This window comes from Sciurus vulgaris (genome assembly GCF_902686455.1).
Source record: "Sciurus vulgaris genome assembly, chromosome: 11".
NCBI classification, from domain to species: Eukaryota; Metazoa; Chordata; class Mammalia; order Rodentia; family Sciuridae; genus Sciurus; species Sciurus vulgaris.
Window position 1 is genome coordinate 99,983,217 of NC_136472.1, and position 15,314 is coordinate 99,998,530.

At 35.8% G+C, this 15,314-nt stretch overlaps 1 protein-coding gene and 1 long non-coding RNA gene across 3 annotated transcripts in view; one reads left to right on the forward strand and one right to left on the reverse strand.

Moving 5' to 3' along the window:
* PDGFD (platelet derived growth factor D) overlaps positions 1 to 15,314 on the reverse strand; it is a 231,221-nt gene that overhangs the window by 158,922 nt on the left and 56,985 nt on the right. The window lies entirely within an intron of this gene.
* Positions 1,472 to 15,023, forward strand: LOC306638721. The gene is made up of 2 exons (XR_013757545.1): positions 1,472 to 4,283; positions 4,327 to 15,023. It is a non-coding gene; the product is annotated as an uncharacterized lncRNA (long non-coding RNA).

The window sequence follows — 15,314 nt, forward strand, 5'->3', positions numbered from 1 at the left end:
TGTGCCACTTTGAACTTTGGACTTTGCCCTTATCTCTCAAGTCTTGCAGTCCCAGTGTCCTCTTCTGATCAATGGTCTGCACTAGCCAGCCAGGATACAAAGCATATTCTTGACCTATGGGTGGGTTGGAGGGCTGTGCAGTGGGGAATTCTCCATCCAGCACCTACCACTTGTGACTATATAACTAGGGGCATCAACTCAGGCTGCTTTTATGTGCGTCTTCTTCGATTAGGGCTCCCCTATTGCTTTTCAGACCTACTGGACAAGGACCTTACACACCCCCACCAACACCATGCCCTAGGAAACCAGCCATGAGCTAACCAGTTCTCAGATTCCTCTTTTTCTAGTACAATCTGAATTTCCCATCCCTCCTGTTTTTCTCACTCTCATCCTCCCTCAGAGCTCCCTTGCTGCCTGATTCACACATTCTTTCACTCATTCCTTGTTTATCTGGTAAGGCTCACCCAAATCTCCCCTCTTCCCAAGGTGGTGCTTCCCTTTCTCTCTCCTTGGACCATATTGCATAGGAGGTACACATTGAAAAAAAGAGAAAGAAAGAAAAAAAATTTAGAAAGAGAGCTGCCTCAAGAAGTATTTCAAAAATTAAAAATAGCCTTATTTTCTTCAAAATAACTTCATAAGCATTTTATAACCTTCATTTTAATGATAAAGAAACTGAGACTCAACAAGGTTTAGAAACGTCCCACTCTAACAGTGCAGCTGCCAGAAGTTAAATCAGTTACTGAGGACTTCAAGGTGATGTATTTCCACTGCTCCAAGCTGATTTGGAGGGCCACCAAGGTAGGACAGGCCTGGATCTCAGTGTGGATCTCAGCTCTACCTCTGAACCATGTGCAGAAGGAGACATCACAACTTCAAAAGGGTTGTATTCCAGTACTTGCCGCTGCCTCCTCCTTGCCCTGTTGTTGCCCAAACACAGAATAAAGATGGCTCAGTTCCTTGGTGGCCTTGGCATTTTAGTGAGCATCTGCTCTCTTTTTGATCTATTAATCTCGGTTTTGAAAGGATTTATTTCTATTTTGATTGTTGTTGTCTGTTTGCTTTGCAGTACTGGAGATCAGACTCAGGGTCTCACAGATGCTAAGCATATACTCCACCACTGACATACATCGCCAGCCCAAAAGCATCTATTTTTTTTTTTTCTGAATCATTTGTTATTTATTCCACATGGCTTAGCTCCTCATTCTGAAAGTCCAACAAAATCTCATCTAAAACACTTATGTGTTAATATCAATCAATGTGTAATTAATGATGATGTTAGAAGCTATCCACCAAATAGTATTTCATCTTAATAGGCTGATTATATTTTCACCAAAAACTAGTCTTTAATTATTACCATAGTTCAAAGTATTTAGTGGGCTGGGGGGATAGCTCAGCTGGTAGAGTGCTTCCCTCGCAAGCACAAGGCCCTGAGTTCGATCCCCCGTATTGGGAAAAAAAAAAAAAAGTATTTAATGCTTAGATATTTAGCTGGAGACAAAGAAGGGAAGAAATACTATTTTGGATTATTTGTGCTATATATTTTATATATGTTTCCTAAATGTTAAGATTATAAAATGTGTAGGCGCAAGGTTGAACATTGTATAGGCTTATTTGTATTTAAAACTTCCATTTAGCCATGACAGGCTAAGCAATGCATTTTTCCTTGTGAAGCTCCTTAAAATTTCCTTTTGGTATTGCCTTTAAAATAATTGGTTAAATTGCTATTTTTACTTCAGTAGATAGCGTTTTTTCCAATTCTGAACATACCAAGAATAGATTAGAAAATCTGAAAAAGAAAACCTCATCCAGGGAATTAAAACCAATGTAGATGTATTAGCTTAAAAATTCAGGCTCCCCTCCCCTGTCAAGTGTGAGGAAGAGTCTGCTATAGTATCTTGGTGAGCTCAGCATGAAATACAGGTAACAGTATTTACTCAAGGTAGCAATAAGCCCTCTTTCCAAAATGATCTAAATAATTATAAAATTATTGGTACTCTGGGTTTCTTGAACAGATATGCTAATTCTAGACTAAGGGTCACTTTTGTTATTTACCAGTGATACCTTTAACTCAGATTTGTCCATTTTTACCAATATGCATAGGGTCAGAGTACTTCTAATCTGAAAAATTAAACTTTACATAAAAACCTACATAGCACCACGTCTATAAATAAATTTTGATACAAAGATATAAAGAAGGTTTGAATATGATTCAATCACATTTGTGCATATATTTCTCAGCAGAGCAATGGACCTCCATAAATTGATTTGCTTTGTGCATGTTCTGAAGTATAATGTCACACTTTGAATTAAAAGATAATGGTGGACTAGACAAAGGGGAATGAAGGGAAGGGAGGGAGATAGGAAAAGGAAAGAGAATGGAAGAAATTGGTCATAACCTTACCTATATACACGTATGATACACCACAGTGAATCTCAGCATCATGTACATTCACAAGACTGAAATCCTAATTAGAATACTCCATATTTGTATAAATATGTCAAAATAGGCTGCTGTGGTTTGTAACTAAAAAGAACAAATAAAAAATGATAAAAATGCTGATAGTTTATTCCCTTTGCATACAAATGGGGCTAAAAAACTTGATGAGTTACTTAGTCCTACTCCACTAATTCTATGCTACCTGGGACTAACTAAAGTAAAAAGAAGATTGTTACAGTGTGCCCTCTTTAGAGAAAATAAGGGGCTTTTTGGATCTGTTGTTAGCATTGTCCTGATCCCAAGACAGGATTTCTTAAAGGCAACAATTCATTATCTCTTTGGTTTTTTAATACTTCAGTCTTTCAGTGGTACAAACAAGAGAATAAATGGCTTGATAAATGGCTTGATAAACATGTGTATCAACAGTAGATAAATAATGTTAAGTGAAAAAAATTCAAGTAATGTCAATCATCATCAGATCTGAAGTAGAGGCTAGAATTTCAAGTACTTTAAAACCAGGCGTGCAATTTAGTTATTATGTATGATCCATCTTGTCCATTGATTCATTAAGCAAATATTTGTAAACATTCACTCTATTCAAGTACGGTATTAGATGTTAGGAATATCACATTGAGCTAGGTATGGTGCTTGTCATATAAAAGCTAATAGACCAGTAGGCTTTCAAAACTCAAGCAAGTTCTTTGCCACAAAGGGGCAATTATGACTCTGCTGTGCACCTTTAAAAGAAGAAAGGAAGAGAGGGAGGCAAAGCATGGAGAGAAGGTTGTTTGAATGAAGCCACTTAAACAAAATAAAAACAAGCTTCTACTACTAGAACTAAACTATTTTGGGGTAGTTCACATTCTGTGCAAATTAACCAACAAAAATGTCTTGTACTTGGTGCTACAGAGAGTCCAAAGAATAACCTTGTCTTACAACATTTTATTGTTTAATTAGGAAACCAAGAATTATTCAAGGCAGGATTCAATTTAATTGTTAAATGGGTGGTACAAGCAATAAAGCACTACAGAAAATAACTGAAAAGAGTGATCAATGGTGTACTTTTTGTAATAAGTACAACAGTATGACTAATATTTCTGTCAATAAAAGCAATCATGCCAAGGATTATATGGGAATGAAGAACCAAAGTAGCAAATCTTTAATGTATTAAAACCAATTATGCTCTAAACTAAGATCAATGAATGACAAATCACAGAGCTGAACTTTTTATTTTATGAGTTTTCTCTTAACTCAAAGAAAATTATGGAAAAGCATGGACATGAAATGCCTAACTTTCATATCATGATAGCTTATCATAAGAAAACAACAATACAGGTTACTTACTGAGTACAGATTACACTGCACACATTCAACAAACCGTTACTGAGCCTCCTGTGTGTGACTGTATCACCACCAGATGGGGATTACGGCTACATGAAAGCAGCAGAATAGATGCTACGGGGATTTCAGACAAGCCTGCTACTGCAGACACATCACCAACCTCCACTCTCTTCCCAAGGCCCTCCATCCTAAAGCCCCCACTCCACTGGAACACAGGAATCAGCAAGCAATTATGATGGGCAAGAAAAGGATCTGTGGAAAACACATTTAATCTTCATTTTGAAAAATGAAGAAATAAGAACTATGCAGATAGTAGTGAATTTGGGTGAATGAAAAAAAAAAAAAAAACAAAACACTAGGCTAGACAGAAAAGCAATTTAAAAAAATGAAGAGTTATAGGAAACATATTAAAAAATTATGTACCAACAAAGAATAGCATGACTTTGGACTTACTTCCATATATTGAGAATTAGTTAGGCAACCAAATTTTCTAAAAGAAAGAGTTATCTAAAAGAAAGGGCTTCTTTCATTTTCTTATTAAATAGAAACTAGAATTTCCTTTCCAATTGTCGAGGCACTGAAACTAAATGTGATTGCTTTCCCTATCCCCATGAAAAGTTTATTTAAAATTTGAATTTGAGCTTAAATCAAGGATGCCTTAATATTAACATGATAGTTTAAAATACCTTCCAGGAAACAAATAGATATTTTGATGCTATTTTGTTTAAAAAGCAAAATACACTTGCAATGAATCTAAAATGTCTTAAAAATGGGCTGAATTAATGAGATTTGGTATTCACTGAATATCTGTTTAATTACCTAGAAAATTTCTTGTTTCCCCATAGATCTCACAATATTTCATGAATATACTCTGACATATATTGGGGAAAAAAAAAAACAGCTTCTCAGATGCTCCTTTTTCATGACCCTTGCTTACAGCTTTTTGTTTGTTTGTTTGTTTGGTACTGGGTAGTGAGCCCGGCATTACTTAACCAGTGAGTTACAGCCCCACATCCCCAGTCCTTTTTATGTTTCAGTTTGTGACAGGGTCTCACTAAGTTACTGAGAGACTTCTAAGTTGCTAAGGCTGGTCTCAAACTTGGGATCCTCCTGCCTCAGCCTCCTGAATCACCAGGTTTAGTTTCCTGATGTTGTGTAGCATTTTCACACGTTGGTGAAAACCATGCATGCTAGTGACTGTGCATGACTTCTGAGAATGTGCTCTGAAAGACATTTCAGTTTCCATGCTAGCCTCTTAGGTGGCTCACTCCAGTCTGAAACCAGCTGCCATGTTATAAGGATACTGGAAAACTCCTGTGGAGAAGCCCCTATGGGGAAAAGGTGAGGCCACCAGTCAATAACCAGTACCAACCTGCCAGCTTTGTAAGTAAACAGTGTGGAGATAGATTCTCCAGCCTCAGGTAAATTTATAGACAACTACAGCCCCACTGACAGCTTAACTACAATTTCTGAAAAGAATCAGAGTGAGAACCTCCCAGAGACCATCCTAAATTCCTGACCTATAAAACTGTAAGAGATAATACATGTTTCTTCTTTTTGTTTTTTGCATTTTATAAGGACATTTTTTTTAAAGCGTTTTAGGTATACAGCAAAACTGAGAAAAAGGTACAGAGATTTCCCATCTACCCCCTACTCCCACACAGGCATAATTCCCTGTTATCAATATTCCCCACCATAATGATACAATTGTTACAACTGATGAACCTACACTGACACATTGTTGTCACCCAAAGGCCTTAGTTTGCAATTATGGTTCCCTATTAGTGACGTGTATTTTACAGGTCTATACAAATGCCTAAGGTTATGTATCCATAAATATTGTATTATACAGAGTGCTTTCAGCATCTAAAAATCCTATGTGGTTGATTTATTTAACCCTCCTGCTAAGCCCTGGTGAACAGTCATCTTTTCATAGTCTCCATAGTTTTGCCTTTTCCAGAATGTTAGACACTTGGAATTATATGATATGTAGTCTTTTCAGATTGGCGTCTTTCACTTAGTAATATGCATTTAAATTTCTGTCATGTCTTGTCATAGCTCCACAGGTCATTTCTTTTTATGCTGATCACCACTAATCCAGCATCACTTGGAAGTAGAGAAATTTATCTATTCACCAACTAAAGGGCATTTTGGTCTCATCCCAGTTTTGACATTGTGAATAAAGCTGCTAAATATCCACCTTCAGGTTTTTGTCTGGACATGAATTTTCAGCTCCTTTTGGAAATTACCCAAGAATTTCTAATTTTCTTAAGCCATTAACTTTTAGGACAGATTGTTATGCACAATAGATAAGTAATGCGTAAGTGGTACAGATGACAAATTGTTTTCTGCTTCTTTATGAACTATGTCAATGCAATACCTGAAAAAGCACTGTGCATAATCCTCACAATATGCAGATGGAGTTATGTTTTTCAGGCTACTGCTGATAGAAAATTCATTGTTAATCTTCTTGGTGAAAGGTGAAGTTGCTTGTTTTATGTGACAGATTGAAAAATTCTCTGAATCACTGTTCAGTTTGCTTTTTAATGTCTTAGAAAAATAAGCCATCAAAAGTTATTTTTCTTTCACTAAGAAACCTATAATTTCTATCAAATCCAAATGAACTAAGAAACATAAGGATACATGGTCCCTATCATCAGCTCTCTTCATCCAACTATAAAATTTCACTTTTATTGCTGTAATGTTGATATAAACAGTAAAAAACAGTTCAGTTTTGCAATTGCAGCTGTGGATAAGACTCTTTAGCTATAAAAATATGCACAATAAACTAAGTTTATGAGAACAATGAGATCAGTCATTTATATAGAACTTTGGTTTTTGTCATCATATCCCATATTTTCTTTTTCAGAGCAAAACAACACTTCAAATCCAAGTTTGAGCATTTTAACCACTTCTGTCTCAACATCTCAGTTCATAAAATGTTTTAAATTTTATTTAAAAATTCATCAAAATTTGTCTAAAATGATAGGTGTTTGGAACACTTGATTTTGTAAGATATTTATATTGTTTTCAAATATTCCACTGAAAACACTAAGAGAACGGCAGCTAAATTCTAGGATATTCATGTTGTTTTAAAACATTCCACTGGAAACACTAGGAGAACCACAGCTAAATTCTTTAAGGCAGACAGGTCTTAATCAATGTAGCATTGGACTTGATGGATTCTACTGAGTTCCCAAATTTTTGCTTTTATGTAACTGTCAATTATTGTCAAACTTTTCCCCAGTTGCCTATCAATCACAAAATAGAAAGTTTAATCTATCTTGCTAATTTCATTCCATATATGAATAAATTAAAACGTTAACTTTGAGATCTCCCACATCATATAAGCACATGGGCAAGCACTGAAACTTTCAACTAGTTGTTTAGGTACACATTCTCTGCTGGTATTAGGGAAGGGTGTTTTCCTTTCTGAGTGACTAACTTTTTTTGATTCAGAAGAGTTCAACCTTTTCCATGATTTTCACCAGATTTTTTCACATTATATGAATTTCACTTTCAAAAGCCATTCTGAAATTGGTCTTAAATTAAATGCAAAGGAAGGCATTATTTTCTGGGTTTGGTTATATTTTTCATCACGTAGATTAGAGTAATATTTTCTTTTTTAATTACTAAAAATTCTAGTGCCCTTTACTTGAAATTTGGATTTTCAGTTTGTCTATTTTAAAGATCAGTACAAACCACTAGTATTTAGGCTTATTATATCAACACTACCACAAAAATACGAATGTGAAACAACTTAATAGACATGTAAGATATACAGACATTTATTTTGAGAAAAAAATAACATAAGGTAATCTCTGGGAAATGTGTGATAAAATAAATAGCACACAGTTAAAACAAAGTTTCAGATAATGAACACACAAAAGTTTGCTCTGAAGGTGCTAAAGGTTAAAATCCCATCCACGGGTTCCAACACAGCCACGTAAATGCAGACTGAGTTCCTGTGAAGCTGAGTCGCAAATTTGATGTGACACTGAAGAAGGCTATCTATGGATTAAAGCATTCATGCCACAAATATGTACTCAGTTCCTGTGATATCTCCAGTACTCTTCTACTCTGTGGAAGCAGCAGTGAGTGCAAGGGATATGAAGCTCACAGTCTCACCCACCTGTGACGCTCAAATACAGAAACAGCAAAATGTGAACTGGTAGCAAGTGTTGAGAGGAAAATCAAGCAGTAAGAACCCAGAGCATGACCAAGAAGCAGCTGCATACACATGGTCGGGGAAGCTCTCTAAGGAAATGCTGCATAATCTGACATTAAATGAGGTGACAAGCACAGATTGAAGAAATCTGGGAAAAAGAAAGGGTTGATACAAAGGCTCTGAGTTCAGTATATTGAAGAATTAGAAGGAGAGGGAGGAAAGGCCCAAAATGCAGGCAGGTGCCAGATTTATTTATGGCAATGTTTATCCAACATGTTCTCTGAGTAAGTTACAATCTTTTAAAAAATTAAATTCATATGTATATACACATATAATTTATATACACAAATTTTATAATTATATAATACTTTTACATAAGTCTGTGTATATCTATATAAGGCATTTATACACACACAACAGAAGGGTACTACATATTATATCACCTCCATTATAATATATTATATAACTACATACATTTCAAAACAGGAAACTGAGTTTGTAGAATACTATTAGCTCAGATGTAGTCAATAAAATTAACTACATCTTATTAAAATTCACCTATTTGTACTTTTTTGGAATATATGTCTATTAAATTGCCTCACATTTATAAATCCATGTAACCACATTATGGTAGTGTTCCATTCACAAAGAAGATCCCTGTGTTACTCTCTTCCTCCAGTCTTAGCTGCTGGCAACCACCGATGTTTTGCTCCATTTTCCACTTTGAAAAATTAGAAGTTATATGAATGTTATATAAGTGAGGTTTTCTTTCAATCAGCATAATGGACTCAAGATCCACTCAAGTTGCTGCATGTATCAATCATTCATCCCTATAATTGCTGAGTAGTGTCCTAGGTATGCATCAAGCACAGTTGACCCACATTCACCCACTGAAGGACATTTATTTATCTTTATAGTCCTAAAAATTATTGAAAACTCCAAGTAGTTTTGCTTAAATGTGTTACAGATAACAATATTTATGATGCTAGAAACTGAAAGTTTAAAATCTTAATTAGCTTAAAAGAGCAATAACAAAACCCAGATTACATGTTAATAACATAACATTATGAGAAATACCTATATTTTTCAAAATAGAAGAAATTGGTAAAAAGGATGGCATTGTTTTACATGTTGAAGATGTATTTGCTGTCTGACTTGGCAGAAGGCTTCTGAATTCTCACATCTGCTTCTGCATTTAATGTGTTAGGATATCACAAGCCATGTGAGCTCTGTGGTTATAGAGATGTGCATGTGTGGGGCAATTTAATAGACATATATTCCACATGTTCATGAGAAAATGAGGCAGGAGAAATAGATAATATCCTAGCATTAAGTTTAGTATTATGATGATAAGTATTTTGACCTCATGGAACTCCCTGTAAAAGTCTCAGGGACTCCAAGGAATTCCTGAGTCACTGAGAACCACTGAGTTAGGATCCTGTATAAGGGAAAAGAAGTCCACTGTAGAATCTTAAACCAGAAGTGAAAGGCTTTGATTCTTCTTTTGAAATATCACTCCTTTAGATTCATTGCGCATAAAGAATGTTAAAGCTAGTGACAGCAAAGGATATAGCTGGGGAGGGTGGTCTAAGGGCAGGGGATGAGTTGACCAGGGGACTAATGATGCTCCCCTAGCCCCCTAGCAAACAACAAGTACTTTGGGCTACAGTACAGTACAGTAGCAAAAACAGCAGTGTAAGTAGTGATATGGTACATCTTTGGTAAGTAGAATCTATACATCTTCCTGATTTAAGCAGTGTGGGAAATGAAGGAAAGAAACAGTGGTCATTCATATATTTTGCAGCTAGGTTGTACTGTATGGAGAAATTCTAGAGGAACATCAAGTTCTAGGAAATTTTGTAAAACAAAAATAGAAAAGTGCGTGAATTGAATGAGTTGTGTATTTCCTCCCTCCCTGCCTTCTTTTTCTGCTTCTTCAAGGCTACTAATAAATTGATAGTGCATCCTGTCATCAATGACATCTTACATTTAAGGGACCACGTTTATTTTTTATTCCAATATACTCAAAACATATTGGCACTAAATATAGACTTTGACTACAGTTTTACAAGTAGGAATGCACAAGTTTTAATTATTCCATTTTTCCCCTCCATGTTGTTGGGTATCTTAGTTAGAAATAAATAAAGCCTCAAGGTTTCAAAGTTCAGACCAAAGGATATTAATATTAGGTAAACATATCACCCAAACACTGTAATAATACTTACTTTTTTTTTTTCCAGATACCCATCTCATTCAATTCCCTTAGGGGATGCTATGTAAACAAAATTATCTTACTGAAGTGAAAAGAGAGGCATAAGGTTAGACCCAGATGTAAACAGAGAAGACTTAGCATCAGCGACATAATTAGTGTCCCTTATGTGCCAAGTAATGTTCACATAACAAATTCCAGGTCATGGCGGAAGTACAGTCCAGATACTTCAAGAATAAATTATAAACACAGAAGTAGAATCAGTGGCCTTTATAATGCAGTGTCTGTTACTCAGTTGATTTAGAAAGAATATTTCCCTCTTGTAACTAGGTTCATAGGGTTTTTATTTTTCATCTTTTCAATGTACCTGACATAAGGGCTTAATAAACAAAATACATTCATAAACCTTAATCATGATCATGCAGAATCCAAAGTTGAGCCATTTTCCCACAAACTTCTGTGAGTTACTCCTTCCTCATCTTCCCCTAAATAAGTGTGTAGCAAAATCTTAGATTCAGGATTTCCAAGGGGCACGTTTTGAAACATTTAACCTCCAACACATAGAAACCCTGAAATATGAGAATAATTTGAATAGATGGCAAATGTTGGGAGCCAGAGAATGAATTTATGCTGGATTTGGAGCCACAGGAGTGACACAAGGAGAATTTGGAGAGCATCTATCCCTCTTGGAAGCACAAAGCTAGAACACCTGGGAGGCAGTCACTGCAAAGCTAGATCCAGAATTGTTAAAGCAACACCATCGAGCAAGGATTCATAGTTAACCATGATGTTTTCAGTTTTCTACATACCTTGCTATCTTTTTCTGTGAAATTGATGTTAGAAATCACAATTTTATACAAAGTAATAATTCAATTATAAGATTAATATAGCAACATACAGAACTTCAATCATATCAGGTCATTTTTGCTCTTATAAGAATCACATAGTTGATCTTCAACAATTCTCATGGAAGCTATTCTTTCCACCCAATGGATGGGGCCATGGGACACAGCAAGACTAAGAGGTTCTTCTATGACTGGTCAGCCAGTGAGAGCACCTAGACCTGTAATTGCACACATTTTCAATCTTAAGACAGCCTTCTTCACATGAATAATTTATCAATTCAAATAAAAGTCTTCCAGATACATGTGAAGTATAATCAATTTGTCATAACAAATTTAACACAACTTATCACTAACATACCTATCACAATATAGCAAAAGAAATGTAATTGCACAGATTAAGCTAAAATTGACCACTGCTCCCTAGATACAGATTTATCAGTTCACCTGTCTCAGATCCAGAGAGTAGAGTAGAACTACAATTCCCTCCTGCCAGTTAATGAAGATCAACAATGAAAAACTATTAATGTCCCTATCAATCAAATCTATACATTTTAGAAGATTGATTAGAGTGTCATCTCTTTCTTGAAGAAAAGCAATGAAAGGTAGACAAAAAGAGATCTTAATTATAGCTCCTCTTTCTTTTCTTCAAAACATTTCTTGGAAATATATTAAAATATCAAAAATAAAGAAAAAAAAAAAACTATGTATCTTCCAGAAATAGATTTTTGACATTTTAGGTTTGTGGCCTCCGAGCCTATACAAAAATTTCCAACTACATTTCAGCATTTGTGAAATCATTCTGAGAGCTTAGAAATATTTAACACTAAGGTAGAGCAGAAAAAAGGGCTATGGAAAAATTTGACTTTGATTGAAAAAAAAAAACCCAGCACTTTCTCAAAATATCATTTTCTAGCAACATTTGCCTATGATGGAAAAAGACAGTGAAATCAATAAATAACTCTGTTTTTCTTCCTTGGTCCTACACCCCAAACAGGCCCAGCACTAAGAAGTGCCCTTCCCCAATTCTGCCTGGAATGTGCTACACTATTGATCTCCTGGGTCCTCCCAGAAGCTGTACGCAGATGTTGCAGTAGTCACTGTGTCTATGATGCAGTTTATATTATGGCTCTGAAACAGATGTAGCAACTTGGCCTGGAACTAGTCTCTCATAAGCCCCTCAGGCAAACTACCAGGTCTAGTGTTGAAATCCTAAAGCATTCCCCAAGGCCTCTAAGTCAGTGAAAGTGGTGTAATTTACACAGCTATACAGCTGATGCCTCAGGTGTGAACAGAAAAAAGCACTGTAAATTGTAGAGTCTCTCTGAAAACCTCTGGACAAAACCATGCTTGTTTGTGTGTGTATAAGTACACTGAAGAAATAGTTTTACAAATGGATTTTCAGTTGAACATATTTAAAAATGAAAATCAAGTTGATAATTTATTTTTCCTCTCTTAAAAATGAAATGCTTAATACTGTAGACTCAACTACAAAAGACTCTTTTTGATTTTATGGGATAGATACCATTAGGTCTCTAATTTGTACCTAAGGAAGAGATGCCCCCTTCATTCAATACTTGTGATCCTTCAGCCTTGTTCTACTTCTGCATGAATCAGACAAAACTATCATGGAAGCAAAAACCTGACCCAATGAGATTAAGCTAATAGCCCCCAGAGCATATATTCCAAAACTGATAAAACTGATTCACATTTCATTCAGTGCAGCAATAGTGCTTTGAGATATGCATGGCACACTTGCAGGGAAAAGGCTGACAAGCTTCCTTTAATGAATCAGCTTGCACAGCTTTCTGCAAAGATTCCCTCACCACATCCTGTGTGAAGGCCTGCTCCTTAGGAGTTAGGTTCCAAGGACAGAGAGCAGAGACTGTACTGTTTACATGATCAATAATCATAGTGATTATTATATAACTAATGGCTTCATTATTATATAACTAATGGCTTGACTTGTTCCAAAATCTATACCTCATTGAGAAAATGACCTAATATTCAGGGACTTGCAGGTACATCAGACCATGGGGATTCTATAAGCAACCAGAAATAACTACAGTCACGTCTCTGAGGATGGAAATACATCTGGCTATCAATAAAGGAAAAGTTGACATTGCATAAGTGCCCCTGATAAATGATAAACCAACCTTATAAATACTACCTTTCCATATATTTTCTACATATAACCCTCTGTAATTGTAATAGCAGCCCTGTGAAATAGGGGTGACTATTTCTATTCTCCAAGCCTATAAGATTAATTAAGCCAAGGCTTAGAGAGCAGAGTGATGTTCCTAAGGTACATACCTATTATATATCAGTGCCAGAATGTGAATCTCTAGACACGCGCCTCCAAAGACAAAGATCTTTCAACTACTTTCTGTGGCTTCCTAGTCAATTCTATAGTTTCTTCTTATGCTTAAAGTGGCTTATGATTACTGCTCACCAATAGTAGCATGTTTCTTTGAGTTTATTAATTCATTAAATCCTTGGGAAAATCTCAGGAAAGTGGTCATTTGATTATACTCAATCGAAATAAGAGGAAAGGAGAAACCACCTGTTTTGAGAGCCTACGGAACACCCCAGAGTGCACCTCCTCAATCTTCTCACTCCTCCAAATCTCTAGGTACAAAAGTAGAAAAAAAAAAACTGAGAACTGGACCTAATGGTTTTTAAGATTTTAAAATAAACTTGAATGATATTCTTGCCAACAATGCCATTTCTCATAGATTAGAAAATATCTCAAAGGATAAACTTTCATAATTAAAACATGTCTCCCAAAACTCCTAATTCTGGTCCTCTTAGAAAACATTATTCCATGTTATATGAAGTTATATCCCTAATAGACAAATAAGAAATTATTATAGTTTTGAGAAACATAGTCCCCTTTTAAAAAGAGTTACAACTAGTACCTTTGGCTTTCCTGACATGAGTCAATGTGCTGAATAACATAAAAAGTAGAAAAGTAAAAAAATAGAAAAAACAGAATATAATTATCTTGAATTTTTAAAAACTTGTCCTGCAGTCTCATTCTTCGGCATATTTTCATGATTGACCCAAGCAGAGAATGAGTCACTCCACACATGGGCTGAGAACATTCCAGGTTCAATGTTTTCCTGTGATATTAAGCAAGAGCTGAGAAAAGCACACTCACTATCACTACACAATTATAAAGTGGATAGAGTCTTCAGTGGTTCGTCTCCCACATGCTCTCTGAGGGAGTTCATTTTCTGCTCTGAGGTTCCCCAGGTATTAAGTACAGGTATTTATCTTGTTTTTATCTAGGTAAAACCTCAGTTTCTGAGGCTAGTTGGACTTATAAAAGCATTTGAATTTTTGCTGAGAATTCTGGATGCCTTCAAGACAAAAAGATAAATTTTATTAATAAAATGTTAGGGAAAAGTGGTGCTGGGGCAGGGCAGGGATGGGGAATTTGAATCATCTTACGGAGGAGGTCAGCCTTGGAAGTGCAGGCATGAACACACACTCAGACACAACCATGGTGATTGACTATTGGTCTCTGATGAGAAGACTGAAATGTTTTTCCTGATAAGGTGTTTTCAAACTGAGTGCTTTGGTGACAGGCGGGTCCTCAGGGAACACCTAATAGTGAGGAGAAAACTGAATAGGCAAAACTCTGCTCTTTTCTCTCATCTTCTACATTTTGCTTCTTTGGTAAGTTTTATGTACCAAAGTTCCACTTATCTCATTATCCTCCCAGGAAGTTTGCATTTTTCTCCTACAAGCCTCTCAAACCCTCTAAATCCTTCAGTCTATCACTTTTAGTAAGTGGCTTCACTTCTCTCTTCACTGAAAAAAAAACAAATTTCATAAGGCTTCACTTCTCTCATCAAATTACATCACCAGATTACAAAATGCTGTGGTCATCTACCCAGTTCCTTCTTCTCTTGCAAAGACCAATGCCTCCCATGCTTCTGAATCCTATTGTTCTATTATCTTTTTGCAAAGTCTTTGACATTCAGGTTAACTTCTCTCTTTCTGGTCTAGTATCTTCCATCTTAAAAAAAAAAAATATACGTTCTTACTTTAACAATATTCTTTAGTTTTTGCCCAATTTTTCAACTCCTTGTCAGAGAAAAATCCTCAAACTCTAAAGTTGTCTACACATGCTGTCCTTATTCTCTCCTCCCAATGCTTTCTTCACACTTCAGTCTTGCTTCAGCCTCCACTCCATCAACTTTTATCTTAAACAGGTTCCCAAATCGAATTGGATGTGTTCTGATTCTTATATTACCAGCCCTCTCAACAACATTCAGCAACATTCTATCTTGGTAGCTCTTTATTGGA